At 38.0% G+C, this 12565-nt stretch overlaps 1 protein-coding gene across 1 annotated transcript in view; it reads right to left on the bottom strand.

The window, feature by feature from the left end:
* Positions 1–12565, bottom strand: part of LOC131678296 (paxillin) — a 233699-nt gene that overhangs the window by 171646 nt on the left and 49488 nt on the right. The window lies entirely within an intron of this gene.

Below are 12565 nucleotides of genomic sequence, written 5' to 3'. Positions count from 1 at the left end.
TTGTGCTTGGAAAAATGCAACAAATTTCTTGACATTTTCGGATTCACATCCGGCAGAAAAGCCTTTGTTTGAACGCAAGTTTGCAAGCTACGCCAATGGTTGGCATGTTCGAATGCAGCCCAAGAGCGAATCTTGTGCTTTATCCAACTTATTGACAGTGGTAGAACTGGTTCTGGACCAACGAAATCAGTCGCAGCGCCAGCTCTAGCCAATTCGCCCGCCCATTCATTTCCAGTAATACCGGAATGACTGGGTACCCATAGAAGGTAGATAGCAATTGAAATGCTAAGTTCTTCGATTTGAGTTCGACATGCGATTACTAATTTCGATCTCGAATCTGCCGAACTAAGTGCTTTCAGGGCAGCCTGACTGTCAGAGCAAAAATAGATTCTTTTACTGCAAATTCCCTGTTGAAGTGCGGATTGTACGCCACACAGAATCGCAAAGATTTCTGCTTGGAATACGGTACAGTATCTACCAAGCGAATGAGATTGGTTTAATCTCATCTCATGACTATAGACACCAGCACCGGCTCGGCCCTCCAACAAAGAACCGTCCGTATAACAAACTACGTATTCTTCAAGTTGTCGCTCCATCCAGCCAGACAGCCATTCCTCACGAAGAGGAATTCTCACATTGAAAGTTTTAGAAGGAAAACTACATGTGAGTGTAAGGTCACTGGGAGCAAGTGTATATTCATCCCAAGTAACCATTTGTGGCCAAAGTCTTGTGTGGCTAGTTACACGATCTATTGGGTTACTGTTCCAGAGCCCAGTAACCTTAAGACGGTATGCACAAGAAAGTGCTTCTTGTTTCAGAAACACATGTAGTGGTTTTATGTTCAAAAGTGCCTCGAGAGCAGCAGTAGGTATTGTCGAGAACGCACCAGTCATCGCCATCAAGACCATCCTCTGAAGATGGTTTAACTTTGATTGGATTGTCATGACTTCTCCCTTCTGCCACCAAACAAGGCACCCGTATGCCAGTATTGGTCTAACAATTGTTGTGTAGATCCACTGAATGTACTTGGGTTTAAGTCCCCAAGATTTGCCGAAAGCCCGTCTACATTGGCCAAAGGCCATGCAAGCTTTCTTGATCCTGAAATCGATGTGAGCTGTCCAATTAAGTTTTGAGTCGAGAATTACCCCAACGTACTTAACTTGATCTTCGACAATAATTTCAGAGTCAAAAAACTGCAATGGACGAGCTCCGGTTGTAATCCTGCGTTGCGTGAAAAGCACCATTGAGGTTTTATTTGGATTAACTGATAGTCCAACATGAAGACACCACCGCTCAACAACACAAAAGGGTTGTTGCATCAAATCAAAAAGTGTGTTAATGCAAATACCGGTGATCATTATATGATAATCATCGGCGAAACCATACGTCGGAAACCCAAGCTCATTTAGTTTTCTCAACAAGCTATCGGCGACAAGGTTCCATAGAAGTGGTGACAGCACACCACCTTGAGGACATCCGCAGACACTCAGTTTCCTCATCTCTACTCTAACGATGAGCACAGATGTCGGTTGCTAAGCATTGCGTGTATCCAGTTCGTGATATATGAAGGTACTCCATGATCTCGTGCTGCTTCCAAAATGGATTCGAAAGACACGTTGTGAAAAGCACCTTCAATATCGAGAAAAACTCCTAAACTTGATTGCTTTTGTGAAAAAGCTTTTTCAATGTTGTAGACAACATTGTGTAACAGGGTGGTAGTAGACTTCCCCCGCTGATATGCATGGAAGTCGTAGAACTTGGGCTAAGTTTATAGAATTTGCCTGAACATGTTAGAACATTACTAAAGTTTGCATAACTTTCATACAGTTCACGGATCTTCCCAAACGTTCGAAAAAGTGTTAGTTTAGTTCGCAGATTTTATATTTTGGTCGCAGATCTTGTGGATCTGTCCTCATGAGCACAATGTACAAAATAATAATTTCTTGAAGCTCGCCGTTGAACTCTTTCCATGTTCGCACAGTTTTAAAATGTATATCTTTCTGATGTTTGCATATTTGATCATTATTGAATCTCAACTCCCCTGAACCTTAAATTGTTATTATCAGACAAGGTCCCTAGGTCGCACACAGACTTAATTTATTCTACCGAAACTCAGCCCTTTTTAAAATTTTTACTGAGTCCTACACAACCAAGTACTCAGCTAACGAAATCTTTTGCCGAGATCTCAGTAAAGGTGGCGTTTGGTTTGTTGAAACTCGCAAAATATATCTTTGAAAATTATGATCAGCTTCACTGAGTTATCAATTGAAAAATTTTATTAGTTGGGTAGTGCGGAATTTACCGAACTGAATTGAGTGTGTATAATAAAACTACCAATTTGCCATTTTTCTATTTTCACTTCTCCAATTTTCAATTTTCAATGTGTTATCTTTCATATTATTTTTCTAAATTCGGTTTTTACATTCTTGATTTTTATTTATCATTGTCCATTCTTTAATAGGGCATTTTCATATTTTTCATTTTTTGAATCTCCATTTCTTTATTTGTCAGTCTTCATTTGACCATTTCACAATTTTCCACTATATAAATGTGCATTTTTCATTTTATGTTTTACGATGTTCCATTTTCCTATACGCAATTTTTTTTAAATTCTGCTTTGAATTTAATTTTTTACTTGTCTTAAATTTTTCATTTTCCAGTTTTTAGCTATCGTTCAAAATTCATTTTTTTAATTTCCAATTGGTTAAAAATCTAAACTATAAATTTTCCAGTTTTAATTTTAAATCTGTTCATTGTTCTATTATTCAATATCATATTTATACATTTTTCATTTTCAATTTTTCCATTTTTCAGAATTTGTCTACAAAATCGTCACATAATAAAACAACTTTCCGATTAGGAAAGCAAACTTATTTACCATCAACTTGATATTAAAAATTTCAAAATGATACTATTTGGGAAATAAATGTATTTTAGTAAATGTTTTGCCTTTCTCATATAGAATGGTTATGTAATCGGTCGGAATTTCGACTTTTTAACCTAGGCCCGCTGGGCCGAATCTCTTATACCATTCGACTCAGTTCGTCGAGATCGGCAAATGTCTGTATGGGTGTGCGTGTGTATGTATGTATGTATGTATGTATGTGTCAAACAATCTAACCGATTTTTCTAAGAGATGGCTGGACCGATTTGCTCAAACTTAGTCTCAAATGAATGGTACAACCTCCCCATAGGTCGCTATTATTTTTTTATGTATTCGACTTCCAGTTCCGGAGTTACGGGTTGAAGAGTACGATCAAACAGCAAATTCCCATATAAACTGGTTCAACCATGATGTCCAAATGATGCTATACATGTTTATAATGTGTGCAACATTACTTGGTCTGCGTGTCTAGATCATTAATGACCCATCGAAATTGTTTTGACCACATTGGCCATCTATGACGGTTCTTGATGCCCCCGGGGAACTTATCGAGTCCCAAGTTAATGTCATATCCATTTCTCATCGAATTCTTTAGCGATTTCAACAAACTTGGTCTCAAATGAAACGTACAACGTTCTCATTGGCTGCTATTGAATTTCTAATTGATACGACTTCCGGTTCCGGAATTACAGGGTGATGAGTACGAACACGTAGCAAATCCTGATTTCAACGTATGCAACGATAAATGAATAAAGGTGAATTTTTTTTTTCCAAAATGTGACCACAACTGCTTGGATTTGTATTTCTAGGTCACTAACAGTTATTCAAAGTCTCTGTGGCCACATTAGCCACCATCGACGGTTCCGGAAACCCCGGCGGAAGTATCCAAATTCAGAATGACAGTTACATCGATTTCTCAGTGAGGGCTAGACCGATTTGGCTAAGCTTATGGCATTTTCGTTTTTGACAGTGCACTACACCGGTGTAGTCGGCGCTACACTCATTCAAACTTTGGTGTAATCAGTCTATCTCTTTCTTTGCACTACACCGGTGTACCACCAAGAAAAAACGAAAACGCTATTAGTCTCAAATGAACGGTGTTGCGCCCCCGAAAACTGCTATTCAACTTTATCTCGATCCGACTTCCGGTTGCGGAATTACGGGTTGTGGAGTGTGATCACAGAAAAAACTCCTATTCAAACTGATACCGCCATAAATGCAAAAAGAATTTTTTGCTAAAATAGGAGCCAAACATCTTGCATTTGCGGTTCTAGTGTTCTGATCGCCGATCGACATCTTGTTGGCCACGTCGACCATCATAGACAGTTCTGGAAGTGCCCGAAAAAAGGCCATCTTTCAACATTAAAAACTCACATCAGTTTCTCGGAGATGACTGGGCCGATTTTCACAAACTTAGTCTCGAACGAAAGGTACATTATAGACTCTGAAATTTCATACGGATCGGTTATGTGGTTCCGAAAATATAGAACTAAGGGGTTATACCACGACAGAATTTAAAAAAAAAATCGATTTTCTATTTATTAGTCTAAAATGTGCTTTAGGATGTTAAAAATGATATCCCAAAACATGGAAGACGAAAACAATACATAAATGCTCAAATTTTCAGAGAACCGCTGAACCGATTTGCACAAACTTAGTTTCAAATGAAAGATATAACGCTCCAATTCCGGAGTTACGGGTTGAAGAGTACGGTCACACAGTAAATTCCCTTATAAACTGGTAATACCATGATGTCCGAGTGATGTAATACATATTCAAATAAGTTCAACATTACTTGGATTTTCGCGTTTGATCATTAAAAGTAGCTTTGATCACATTGGTCACCTATGACGGTTCTTGATATCGTCAAGCTCATAAGCTAATATCACACCTATTTGCCAGCGAACTCTTAACCGATTTTTACAAACCTAATTTCAAATGAAAGTTATAATACTTCCATTGACTGCTATTAAATTTCATTCAGTACTGACTTTTGGTTCCGGAGTTACAGGTTGGTTATTGCGGTCCCATACGAATTTTTCATATAAACTGGTACAATCGTAATACCCAGCCCGGGGACAACTTGACAGATAGTGCTTGTTTCATATATGTACCACTAATTTGATGGTGGCGCTAGTATGCCTTCTCCATACGAGTACCACGAACAACGAAACGAAATAGTTTCAAGAGAAAAGCGTGTTTCGTTACGTGTGTTATGAACGACGTCAATGCAGCAAGAACAACATTTAGAAAAAGCGTATTCCAAAATGTGGATAAAGAAAACAATTATTAGAGAATAAATTTATCCCTAACTGGAAACTGTCAGCAAGGTACATAAATCTTATTATAAATTTAACTGGAAGTCGTTGTTTTATTGTTGTGTGAAGTGTGTAATCGTTAAATCATTTGTGCTTTTTGCCCGAGAAATATGAATGAAAATCATTTTGGCCAATGAAAGTAAATCACCAAGCCTAACAATTCGAGAACATATGACATCTTGTTTCAAATTAATTAAGAACGTCAAGAATTCTAGAATTTTGTTTGGGAATATAAACGAAATATGTAGGATTTTCTACACAGTTAGCAAAATTGGGGGGGGGGGGGGGGGCTAGGGAGAGTATACCAATTTTGTGACGAAGTGTGACGAGGGGGAAGCTAGGGTCAGAAGTTGTGCGACGTAGCATTAAGTTTAAAACCCACTGTTTAGAGAAAACAATTTAATGATCCTCCATTATTCCCAAGAGAAATAAATTTAAATTCAAACAAGTTACTTTTGATGCTGTTTTTCATGAGGTAAATTCTACGATTCGCGGAATTACATGTTCACAAAAATACGAAAAGATTTTGAATTCGGATTTAACTTGCTACATTAGTTAGTTAATGCTGTTAACTATTAGACTTAGTTTGGAAGCTGAATTAAATTTTCACTTCGGATTCAACCAAACAAAATTTAGTAATTTAGATGAACGTATGCTTCTTAGAATCATTGGCAGCTGCAGGATTGTGAACTGAGAGAACTTCTCTTTATGCTCCCCTTGACATATAAAATTCCAAACAAAACAATCAACACTATATTTGTGATGAAATGGGCTTATTTTGCGCGCAATTTATTGTTACAATGAAAATGTTGATAAAAGTCGTCAAACATTTTGAAAGGACATGTATTTAAAATAATTGAAAAACATGTATTTTTTCATCACCCGGGGCTTTGCATTGGACGAGGGGAGGGGGTAGGTAAACGCTACGTTATTTACGAAGGGGAGGTTAGAATTTTGTGACCAAATGCTACGAGGGGGAGGGAGGGGTCAAAAATCGCCGAAAAAAGCTACGTCATTTGTGTACGGCCACATTTCAATATAAGTGGAAGTGGCTCGATTTTCAAAACCATCTTCTTGTATTTCTGAAAATTGATTTATTTTTCTTGGATTTTTAGATCCAAAATGGAATCTATGTTTCTGTTAAGGTATGGACAGTTTTTAATTTGAACAGCGAAATAAATTTGGTGATAGAAATGCTTAAATTGTTCATTTTTTACAGATGTAGAAAATAATAGATGGGATGCGCCTTATTTAAATTTTGTTCCATTCGAGCCGCCATGACATCACCAAATCACCACCAAATTTGCTTATGAGTTCAATATATGGGAGCTGTCAAGTTGTCCCCGGGCTGGTAATACCTCAAAGGTTAAAAATCTATTGAAATGAAGATCAAATTACTTCGATTCGCATACCTTGATCACTGATGATGAATCAATGTTTCTTGGAATAAATGGTCCACTATCGATAATTCCGGAAGTCCCGAGCTTCATTCGGAAGCTCCAGATATATTCCAGAACTAAAGCCACAACTAAAGCTGATGACAACCAATGTTGACTAACCTAGTGTCAAATGAAAGGTATAATTTAAAGTTGGCGGTTGTAGCCTCCATCCAACCCTCCTTTTCCTTCCTCTGGCATCCTTCTCTCAACTTTCCCATCCCCTCACCACCCTTGAACTCATGCTGATTAAACTAATTATATATTATATTTTTGTTTGTTACAAGTGTGTCAGCGTCGACATGTTGCTCATCAGCTTCGAGGCAGTCATGCCATCATATATACTTACCAAGTGTTATAAGAATGTGGATGATGTTTCCACTATGTTATATCATAGCTTTAAATCCAAAGACACAATTGCACTACTAGGTGGATTAAAACAGGTTTTTTTTTAAGTAGACCTATTTTTTACTGTTTCTCGAGAACTGCGTTGCTTTATGTTCAGCGTAGGTTTTGACATTGAAATCGTACACACCTAGAAAAAATCGTGTAAATTTACGTCTCCTGACCATGCCATATACGAGCATTAAAAATGACATAGTTTTACGTTTGATTTTAATTTTTCAAGTCGTTGAATTTTTCGAGTCAGGTAATTTTACTCCACATTTGGTGTTTGTTTAAAATGTTGAAGGGTGTAATTTTATGGCACTGCGCATGGAAAGTACATCTTTCATGTGAAATTAAACAGAACACGGTTATATTTCGTCATTTCGTCAATTACGGTTTGTTAGATTGTGGCACGTTTGGAATTACATCAACAATAAAAATTTCTTTTTGTGTGTAGGTAAAATATTAAGGTTCATTCGATTTAGATTTATTTAAAGGGCGAACACGAAATTATTGCGACACATTCAACAGGGAATAACTTTTTTACCATTGGGTAAAAATCAACCAAATTTTGCACACTTTCTCATTGATGTGTATTGTTTACATGCTGTCAAACTCGAAGTCGTGTTTTTCGATTCAACGAAAATGGAAGTGAACCAACGCGAGTCGAGAGAACAAATTCTTTCCAAACACCTGGAATTTCCTGACCTGTCGCACCGGCAGTTGGGAAAAATGTTGAACATTCACCATTCAACCGTCTCCAGAGTGTTGAAGCGGTTCCAGGACGTTGGACCACGGTTGACGTTGGACCACGGCAAAGGAGCTGGAAGAAAACCGGGACCGGAGAACAAAAAGACGAAGGGAAAGGTGAAGCGGATGATTAAAGCAAATCCCAACGTCTCAAGCCGTGATTTGGCTAAAAAAATCGGCATGTCGCAGAGCTACGTCCAGAATGCAAAGAAGAGAGCTGGACTACATACATACAAGAAACAAAACTTCCTAAACCGCGATGATCGGCAACAATCGACAGCTAAAATTCGGGCACGGAAGCTCTACGAGAAGATGCTGACAAAATATGGCTGCTGTGTGATGGACGACGAAACGTATATAAAAGCCGATTTTAAGCAAATTCCGGGGTTGGAGTTTTTCACCGGCAAGAGCAAGTTCTATGTGGACGACAAATTTAAGAAGAAGAAAATGTCGAAGTTCGCCTCCAAATATCTTATTTGGCAGGCCATCTGCTCTTGCGGACTGAGGAGTGAGCCTTTCGTGACAAAAGGCACAGTAAATGGCGAGATCTACAAATCTGAGTGCCTCTAGAAGCGCCTTTTGCCGTTCTTGCAGCAGCACGACGAAGCTCCGCTATTTTAGCCAGATTTGGCATCATGCCACTATTCTAAAAGTGTCCTGGAGTGGTATGAGGCCAATTCTGTCCATTTTGTTCCAAAGGACATGAATCCGCCAAACTGTCCGGAGCTGCGCCCGGTGGAGCAGTACTGGGCAATGATGAAGCGGGAACTTCGGATGAGCAAGAAGACAGTCAAAAACGAGAAGGACAGACAGAAAATGGAAAAAACTGAGAAGCTGGTACCGAATGACACTGTAAAGACTTTGTTGGAGGGCATCAAGCGAAAATGCGTTCAATTTTACACTCAAGGCTCCATCGATTAACTTTTCTTTTGATTTTTGAAGTAAATATATTTATAAAACTACCCTGGAATGTAAATCCGTGTACGTTGGTCGCATTTCCTCTCGATATTATCACTTTGTTGTAAATCGGTTTCGACTTTTATGCAAACCAAGGCACCTAATTTCCTGTAAACTATTGAGTTTTGCTGACGCTTTCAATCACCACGAATCGCTCCATTAGAAGCAATTCATCAACTCTAAATTGTAAACTACTAAATCGCTGTTCGTTCTTCTATAGATAAAGATTTAAGCGCAAACCAAATGCAGCCTTATTACGTGCCACCTAATGAATAATTGGAACCAATCGGAATGTCGCTAATAAAAAAGTCAAATTTTTACTCTTATGCTAGATATAAATACTTTGAAATTTAGTAGAAGATAGTTGAAATTTTATATCGACCAAATAGTGCATTTAAAATTTAAACATATCGTTCAGTACAACGGGAGTTCGTTATATTTAACTTCTAGAATTATTATGATGATGGCCCCACCTCATTTCCCCACAAAGGCGTAAGCTGAACAATTTATCTGGAAAATAATTAAATATAATTAAAAGCCATCTTGCAGACCGATATTTGGAAGCGGGTCCCGCTACCATACATATTTTTCATAAAAAATATTGTACTGTATCGATTTTGTTGGCTATTTTCGGCAAATTTGAGACTAAGAGAAACGAAAGCAATGAAATTGAAAGACGGATAGATATTCTAGAGCGAATCAGTTATAAACTTAGAACGGAAAACTAGAACTAGGCAGGCTCATATGGACATGATCGAAAGGAAATGTGAAGAATTCTTTGCCTTATGCAGAGTTGGAGTTGGGCGTTGCACCCAAGTCTACCGTATGGTCTACGGTAGAACATAACTCATCATCATGTTTTACCGCCGACGCCGGCAAAAAATTCTTCACAAATCCTCGCCTAGAACGACTATGCGATCATTCTTTTCCCTTTCTGCTAGCATCAAGCCGTGACGTATGCATTCAATCGACACCAAGCTATCGGTGTCGCACCGATCCTATTGTGATTGAACTACTTATTGATTCTTTCGTTCCGCACACACGGATGGCTGATAGCAATTAATGACACAGCTCAGCTAGAAGAAATCGAATTTTTATCTACTTTTTTACCAACTAGTTTATATGTTACTATGTTTTAATTGCCGCAAGGTTCTACTGTATCGATTTTGTTGGCTATTTTCGGCAAATTTGAGACTAAGAGAAACGAAAGCAATGAAATTGAAAGACGGATAGGTATTCTAGAGCGAATCAGTTATAAACTTAGAACGGAAAACTAGAACTAGGCAGGCTCATATGGACATGATCGAAAGGAAATGTCGGCGTCGGCGGTAAAACATGATGATGAGTTATGTTCTACCATAGACCATGCGGTAGACTTGGGTGCAACGCCCAACTCCTACTCTGCATAAGGCAAAGAATTCTTCACATTTCCTTTCGATCATGTCCATATGAGCCTGCCTAGTTCTAGTTTTCCGTTCTAAGTTTATAACTGATTCGCTCTAGAATACCTATCCGTCTTTCAATTTCATTGCTTTTGTTTCTCTTAGTCTCAAATTTGCCGAAAATAGCCAACAAAATCGATACAGTAGAACCTTGCGGCAATTAAAACATAGTAACAAAAAATATTGTATAGTACCGAAAATACCGGTGCTGGCTTTTGTTCAGTACCGGTATGGCAGTACCAATAATGGGTCGGTATTTCCGGGATTTTCGGTACCGGTATTACCGCAACTTACTAAATGTGGGTTACCAAACGTATTTCAATACATTGGAAGTTTGCGCATACCGCTTTACACCATGTTGCTCTCAGCGGTGGATCCAGACTTTTATTTTGAAATATTCATAGTACACTACTTAATACGTAATAACCTCATTTAATGAAAATCAGTTTCGATGGTCGAATTTGGTTTGGAACGATTTTGAGTTTGGAACTAATTTAAAATTGAAACTAATTGATAATTCTCAACAAGCTACAGAAATTCGGACCCCCAAGACCCTCCCCTGGATCCGCCATTGGCTGCTCTCGTTGTGTTCGGGCCTTAACGAAGTATTCTGTTGGACTCCTTTCCACTTTGGATTTTCAGACCAAATTAATAATGTCGATTTTTAAGAATATAAAACCATGAAGAAATATTCTTCCTATTTATTTCCTACATTTCCTGACCAATTAATATTGATAGAATGTTACTCCAAATCACGGACGAATACAATCTGTAATTCAACCTTAAGCTATCAGTCTTTATGTACCTACTTTTCCCTACTGTTTTTCAGCAACAGCCAAACACCTGATTGAATGCAGGCACACATGTCAGCGAGAACTTGTATTAAAACCACCCACGAGAGGATGCGTCCGCTGCACACAAAACCGTAAAATGCATCGTCCTCCAATAGTAAAAATAGCGAATAAATTAGGGTACACCAGGGCAAGTTGAAATGTGGACTAAGTCTGAACTTTCGCCAGGAAAAAAAATCACTTTTATCATTTCCCAACTACCTTTATGACTCAGAAAATCATTCTGAAATGAATTAGAATGGAGCCCTTTACCACTATCAGTCAGACATAACTTTTTTGGATCCTCCCAGATCACCTTGCGATTTTCGACAAAGTTGTTGAGCATAAAATTTCCAATACCAAGCTTAGACTTGACGATACTTGGACACAGTGATATCCCTTCATAACAACCTACCTTAATCCACCTAGAGGTGCGATTGTGCCTTTCTCATTTATCCAAACTATGATTCATTAGCTGGCGATGTTCAATATAATTGTGATATCCTTTTCCTTTATTATTACTCTTAGCACGTATCCCACAACTACCACGACGCGGACACACTCTAAACAAACAAATATAATATTTAATAAGCTTAATTAGCAGTTTAAAGTTATCTTCACGTGATCATATACTAAAATGCGGTGGAATGGGTTTGGAAGGGGAAGGACGGGGGCTAATAGCATAAGAAAGGAGAATGTGTCAGACATCCTGTGAATATATTCGTTGGTTTGGCCTCTAGTGAATTAAATTCATGTTTTTGGTGTTTCCGACCACTGCCACGGAGCTGGTAATAGTGGCGAGGCGTCAGATTAAGAAAATAGGAGTTGAACCGTTTCTCCTCATCCACAAATCACCTGCCAGATTAGAGTTTAGAGCAAATTACGCGCTTCTCTCTGTACGAACATTTCTTGGATATTTTTCAACTCATTCAAATTCAGCGTCTTTAACCACGTCGAACAATTGAATAAAATTGGTTCAAGCTAGAGTGAATTGTAGTTTGTAAATTAATAATAAGAATTTGTCGATGTACTTTAGCCTTTCGAGTAGTAAAGAACATTTTTTAGGATTTTTAGTTGGATATTATGAATTAAAGCGACGATCAAGGAAAGCAGACTGAATGACTCTTTGGTATTGTCCCACGACTCCGAAAAAGCTCCACCGTCGAGAAAAAACAAAGAACGCGGCTAGCAAAGGTAAATTATAAGCGATGCTAACACATTAAACATGTTATTTTTATTATTTATTTTAAGTAAATATAGGTATATAAAACCCACGGCTCCTTGAAGCTCCCGCATCGAGCCGTGTAAAATGAACAAATAGGAAAATATCTTTATTGTAATTCGAATTCGGAATAATGTATTCATTTCTAAATTAGAGGTGGTTTGAATTTTTTTTACCAAAAATAACCAAACTAAATTAATCTCCAACTGATTTATAATTATCTATTTTGCAATAGAAATGTGAATTTCAACTAAGATAAAACTCTTTCCACTTGCCCCGCTGTACCATGCTGCCCTTGCTTATCTCAACCTCTGTTTGTATTGACGTAAACACAAACAA

The sequence above is a fragment of the Topomyia yanbarensis genome, chromosome 2 (assembly GCF_030247195.1).
Source record: "Topomyia yanbarensis strain Yona2022 chromosome 2, ASM3024719v1, whole genome shotgun sequence".
Lineage (NCBI taxonomy): Eukaryota > Metazoa > Arthropoda > Insecta > Diptera > Culicidae > Topomyia > Topomyia yanbarensis.
The sequence above is the reverse complement of the archived record's forward strand: the minus strand, read 5'-3'. Positions and strand labels throughout refer to the sequence as shown.